The sequence below is a fragment of the Chrysemys picta genome, unplaced genomic scaffold (assembly GCF_011386835.1).
Source record: "Chrysemys picta bellii isolate R12L10 unplaced genomic scaffold, ASM1138683v2 scaf695, whole genome shotgun sequence".
Classification (NCBI taxonomy): domain Eukaryota; kingdom Metazoa; phylum Chordata; order Testudines; family Emydidae; genus Chrysemys; species Chrysemys picta.
Window position 1 is genome coordinate 7,501 of NW_027053402.1, and position 5,000 is coordinate 12,500.

General features: G+C 70.7%; 1 non-coding gene across 1 annotated transcript; it reads left to right on the forward strand.

The window, feature by feature from the left end:
* Window positions 1-3,556: 3,556 nt before the first annotated feature.
* On the forward strand, window positions 3,557-3,675 carry LOC135979162 (5S ribosomal RNA). The gene has a single exon (XR_010596489.1). It is a non-coding gene; the product is annotated as a 5S ribosomal RNA (ribosomal RNA).
* Window positions 3,676-5,000: the final 1,325 nt, after the last annotated feature.

A 5,000-nucleotide genomic window follows, 5' to 3' on the forward strand; every position in this document is an offset into this window, starting at 1 on the left:
GTTTTTCGGACCCCTGGGTGGTCTGCCGGAACCGCTCGACCTCGCACGGCGGAGATCTCGGCCAGACGGCCCCACGCACGGAGGGCCGGGCAGGTGCCCGGGCCGCCCCGAGGAGGGAAGTCCCCATCGGTCCCTGGATCCGTGCACGCGAAAAGGAAGAGGGTCCCCATCCGCCTGAACACCGGACGGCCCCGCGGTTGGGGTGCCGGCCCGCGAAGGGCCCTTCCCGTCGCGAACGTCAGCGCCACATCGATCGGCGGGCGCGAGAGGAGCGGGCCCCCCCTCCCTCCGGGGGGCGCCGACACTCGGAGCTCGGCTCCCGGCCGCTGCGGGGCCCGTGAGCTAAGAGCCGGGCAAAGCGGGCCGTCTCGGCGGAGGGCCGGGTGCTGGCCTCCGCCCTCAAACGGGCCCGCTCCCCCCCTCCCACGCCGGGCAGGGTCGGGTACAATACTCGGATTGATCCCCTAGGCTGAGCTCCGGTTCTCACAGGCTCTGAAAAACCTGTCCTCAGAAATCTCCTCACACAATCCTCGAAAGGCAGGTCGAAAAAGCCAAAGCCCCGCCTTCGGCGGTACGAAACTGGAACTGGGCGCCACCTCGTGGTTCCCTCGGTCGGCCGAGACGGCGTGGGGCGACCCCTTCCGGACATCCGCGAGACGACCGGCCGTCAGGTCAACCCATTCGCTCCAAAGGGGTTGACCTGGTGGCCGAGAGGGGACTTTGAAAATTTTTCGGACTTGGAAAACTTTTTTTTTTTTTTTCTTCCCCCAGCCCGCTTCCTCCGGGTTGACCCGGTGGCCGAGCGTCTCGCCGTCCCCGGACGCGGCGAGGGACTGCCTCCCGGCCGTCAGGATCGGGCCCACGGAAGTCTGATTTTAAAAAAAATTGGCCGACGCCACCGCGGAGGGCTACCCGGGCACCCCGGGCCCCGGAGCCGGAAAAGGGAAAAAAAAGGATCGGGCCCACTAGAGACATGGACCCGGCCGCCAAGCAGGCCGCCCTGGGCTGACCCTCCCCGGCCGCAGCGAGGGACTGCCTCCCGGCCGACAGGATCGGGCCCCTGGAAGTCTGGGGGTGGGGGGGGGGGAAATCGCCCCACGCCCCCGAGGAGGGCTGCCCGGGCGGGCCTGGCCCCGGAGCTCGGAAAAAAAAAAAGGATCGGGCCCACTAGAGACATGGACCAGGCCGCCCTGGGCTCACCTTCCCCGGCCGCAGCGAGGGACTGCCTCCCGGTCGACTGGATCGGGCCCCTGGAAGTCTGGAAAAAGAAGAATGGAACCTGACGCCTCCGAGGAGGGGGCGCCCAGGGAAGGAGGGAGATCCGGGTTGACCTGCTGACCGGACGGGAAAGAGGCCACCGGGCGTCCCCCCCCTTAAAACCTAGGGGTTGACCTGGTGGCCGGAAAGCGAACCGGCCAGCAGGTGAACCCTTTCGATTCCACGGGTTGACCTGGTGCCCGGGAAGCGAACCGGCCAGCAGGTGAACCCGTTCGATTCCACGGGTTGACCTGGTGCCCGGGAAGCGAACCGGCCAGCAGGTGAACCCGTTCGATTCCACGGGTTGACCTGGTGCCCGGGAAGCGAACCGGCCAGCAGGTGAACCCGTTCGATTCCACGGGTTGACCTGGTGCCCGGGAGGGGACTCTGAAAATTTTTCAGCCCTTTCGACTCGGGGTTGACCTGGTGGCCGAGAGGGGACTCGCACGGCAGGCAAGCCGCCCTGGGCTCACCCTCCCCGGCCGCAGCGAGGGACTGCCACCCGGCCGACTGGATCGGGCCCCTGGAAGTCTGGAAAAAAGAATGGAACCTGACGCCTCCGAGGAGGGGGCGCCCAGGGAAGGAGGGAGATCCGGGTTGACCTGCTGACCGGACGGGAAAGAGGCCACCGGGCGTCCCCCCCCTTAAAACCTAGGGGTTGACCTGGTGGCCGGAAAGCGAACCGGCCAGCAGGTGAACCCGTTCGATTCCACGGGTTGACCTGGTGCCCGGGAAGCGAACCGGCCAGCAGGTGAACCCGTTCGATTCCACGGGTTGACCTGGTGCCCGGGAAGCGAACCGGCCAGCAGGTGAACCCGTTCGATTCCACGGGTTGACCTGGTGCCCGGGAGGGGACTCTGAAAATTTTTCAGCCCTTTCGACTCGGGGTTGACCTGGTGGCCGAGAGGGGACTCGCACGGCAGGCAAGCCGCCCTGGGCTCACCCTCCCCGGCCGCAGCGAGGGACTGCCTCCCGGTCGACTGGATCGGGCCCCTGGAAGTCTGGAAAAAAGAATGGAACCTGACGCCTCCGAGGAGGGGGCGCCCAGGGAAGGAGGGAGATCCGGGTTGACCTGCTGACCGGACGGGAAAGAGGCCACCGGGCGTCCCCCCCCCCTTAAAACCTAGGGGTTGACCTGGTGGCCGGAAAGCGAACCGGCCAGCAGGTGAACCCGTTCGATTCCACGGGTTGACCTGGTGGCCGGAAAGCGAACCGGCCAGCCGGTGAACCCGTCCGATTCCACGGGTTGACCTGGTGGCCGGGAAGCGAACCGGCCAGCAGGTGAACCCGTTCGATTCCACGGGTTGACCTGGTGCCCGGGAGGGGACTCTGAAAATTTTTCAGCCCTTTCGACTCGCGGTTGACCTGGTGGCCGAGAGGGGACTCGCACGGCAGGCAAGCCGCCCTGGGCTGACCCTCCCCGGCCGCAGCGAGGGACTGCCTCCCGGCCGACAGGATCGGGCCCCTGGAAGTCTGGGGGGGGGGGGGAATCGCCCCACGCCTCCGAGGAGGGCTGCCCGGGCGGGCCTGGCCCCGGAGCTCGAAAAAAAAAAAAAGGATCGGGCCCACTAGAGACATGGACCAGGCCGCCCTGGGCTCACCCTCCCCGGCCGCAGCGAGGGACTGCCTCCCGGCCGACTGGATCGGGCCCCTGGAAGTCTGGGGGGGGGGGGGAAATGGAACCTGACGCCTCCGAGGAGGGGACGCCCAGGGAAGGAGGGAGATCCGGGTTGACCTGGTGACCGGACGGGAAAGAGGCCACCGGGCGTGCCCCCGTTAAAACCCCTAGGGGTTGACCTGGTGGCCGGAAAGCAAACCGGCCACTGGGTAGGCCGGTCGGCAACCTAGGGGTTGACCTGGTGGCCGGGAAGCGAACCGGCCAGCAGGTGAACCCGTCCGATTCCACGGGTTGACCTGGTGCCCGGGAGGGGACTCTGAAAATTTTTCAGCCCTTTCGACTCGGGGTTGACCTGGTGGCCGAGAGGGGCCTCGCACGGCAGGCAAGCCGCCCTGGGCTCACCCTCCCCGGCCGCAGCGAGGGACTGCCCCTCCCCACCCCCCGGCTGACAGGATCGGGCGCACTGGAAGTCCGGGACAGTATTTTCCCCGACGCCGGGGAGGGCGGGCGGAGGGGCTCTGGCGGCCAGCCCGGGCCCCGGAGCTCGAAAAGGAAAAAAGGACCGGGCCCGCGAGAGACGGGGGCCCTGCCGCAGGGGGGGGGGCAGTCCGACCGGGGCTCACCGTGCGGCAGGCCCGGGCGTCGGCAGGGGAAAGCGGGCGAGGAGGCGCGGGGCCGGGTGCCTACGGCCATACCGGACCGAACGCCCCCGATCCCGTCCGATCTCGGAAGGTAAACCGTCCCGGGCCTGGCTAGTACTTGGATGGGTGACCGCCTGGGAATCCCAGGTGCCGTAGGCAGCTTTTCCCGGTCCGAGTCAGCTCTCTCTCCTTTTCTGGGGGGGAAGGAGAGGGGGGGACGGGCCGGAAAGCCCCTCGTCGCTCCTGCCGAGTCGGAGGTCGCGGCCGCAGGTCACGGGTCTGGGCGCCTGGGGTCCGGCTCCCCACCCACCCGGCTTCCTCCGCGGAGGACCCCCCCCGGGGCCACCGAAGCCGCTGGGGGAGACGCCGGGCATGGGGCGGACTGGCCCGGACCCTCCCGGCCGCCGGCCCGCAGGTCCGCCCCGAATCCCCCCCCGCGGCCACCCAGGCCAGGCCTGGCCAGGCGGGACGGACGGCGGGTGTCCAGCGCCCAGCGGCTTCCTCCAGCGGGGACCCACGGACCCCAAAGCCGCAGGGGGAGGCCCCGGGCCTGGGACGGACTCGCTCGGACCCCCTGCGCCCGGCCGCCGGCCCGCGGGACCGCCCCGAATCCCCCCGCGGCCACCCAGGCCAGGCCTGGCCAGGCGGGACGGACGGCGGGTGTCCAGCGCCCAGCGGCTTCCTCCAGCGGGGACCCACGGACCCCAAAGCCGCAGGGGGAGACCCCAGGCCCGGGACCGACTCGCTCGGACCCCCCGCCTCCCCTGCGCCCGGCCGCCGGCCCGCGGGACCGCCCCGAATCCCCCCGCGGCCACCCAGGCCAGGCCTGGCCAGGCGGGACGGACGGCGGGTGTCCAGCTCCCAGTGGCTTCCGCCAGCGGGGACCCACGGACCCCAAAGCCGCAGGGGGAGGCCCCGGGCCCGGGACGGACTCGCTCGGACCCCCCGCCTCCCCTGCGCCCGGCCCCCGGCCCGCGGGACCGCCCCGAATCCCCCCGCGGCCATCCAGGCCAGGCCTGGCCTGGCGGGCCGGTGTGCAGCTCCCCCGGGCTTCCTCCCCCGACGACCCGCGCCCCCCTGAGCCGCAGGCGGAGACCCCGGCCCCGGGGCGGACCGGCCCGGGCTCGCCCGAGCCCCCTGCGCCCGGCCCGCAGGACCGCCCCCCCGAATCCCCCGGGAGAGGCCCGGCCTGCACGCCACTGACGACCCGCGGCCCCCAAAGTCGCAGGAGGCGCCCCCCCCCCCCCGGTTAGCCCCGTCTCGCTCCGCGCCCCCCGCCCCTCGCTGCCGGGACCGGGCGCCGCCCCAGAGTCAGCCGCAGCCGGCCGGCCTGAGAGCTGCCCTCCTGTGGACGACGGTGAGTTTACCTTGATACTAACCGGCCGTCAGCCAGGTCAACCCCATTGCTAGACTGGGGTGGACCTGGTGGCCGAGTGGGGACTTGGAACATTTGACAGCTGCTTCCCGGGGCTTGACCGGTTGTC